General features: G+C 37.0%; 1 long non-coding RNA gene across 1 annotated transcript in view; it reads right to left on the reverse strand.

The window, feature by feature from the left end:
- Nucleotides 1-6: 6 nt before the first annotated feature.
- Nucleotides 7-865, reverse strand: part of LOC107579053 (uncharacterized) — a 3242-nt gene continuing 2383 nt past the window's right edge. The window contains exons 2-3 of the long non-coding RNA XR_001608417.1: nt 451-612; nt 7-96 (exon numbers count right to left, since the gene is read on the reverse strand). This is a non-coding gene — a long non-coding RNA (uncharacterized lncRNA). The remainder of the gene's footprint in view (nt 97-450; nt 613-865) is intronic.

The raw sequence follows: 865 nt of genomic DNA on the forward strand, positions 1-865 counted from the left end.
CCGCTTTTACGCAAAGCATTCATTTTGGCCACAGTAGAATCAAGGAAGCTCTCATCTTCAAATATTAAATATCCGTTGGGAGTCATTTTGTTGGATCTATCAAAGTCAAGGAGGCAAACACAGCAAAATGAGAACGACTGCTTTGCATTCACAAATGCAACATGATGAGAAGACCCACATGGAATCTATGGCATTTTGTACCACATTTTCTACAATGACTGTATGGGATATCTAAAATTGATTTAAATATGGTATAAAATGTGTTAAACTGAGCTGAGAATGCTACACATATTAGAGGGCATCATCAAAAGTAGCTAAATATTTAATATGAATATGTAAGGAGTGGGGGATGTGAAGAGCTCTCTGAAATTCTGCAGAAATTCCCACACATTCCTGTAAAAATTTTGTGGTCACAGAGTCCATGCAGGTCTGGTGAGGAGACACACCTACCAAACAGGTAACAGAAGAACAGTCTTGCTCTAAGGCACTTTCAACAGAGGGTACCACACGCAGATGTTTCTGAATAAGAGGCAGTGGCGTGACAGGTCGTGTCTGATGTCACTCAGCGGGTTAAAGAATACAAGTCCTACCACCTTGACTACACATGATGACCTGAAGAAGTGAAAGAAAAATGCATTCAATTCAAACATCACAATTCAACTACAGCTAATAAGAAGAACTGTTTCGTGAGCTTCAAATCAGCATATTAGAATGATTTCTGAAGGATCACTGAAGACTCGAGTAATTACTGCTGAAAATTCACGGTACAATCACAATATTTAAACAGAAAACCTTTTTAAAATTGTAATTTCACAATATTTCTGTTTTTACCATTATTTTAATTAAATGTATTTAGGCTTGGTAA

This window comes from Sinocyclocheilus grahami, unplaced genomic scaffold (genome assembly GCF_001515645.1).
Source record: "Sinocyclocheilus grahami isolate Dianchi unplaced genomic scaffold, SAMN03320097.WGS_v1.1 scaffold13810.1, whole genome shotgun sequence".
Lineage (NCBI taxonomy): Eukaryota > Metazoa > Chordata > Actinopteri > Cypriniformes > Cyprinidae > Sinocyclocheilus > Sinocyclocheilus grahami.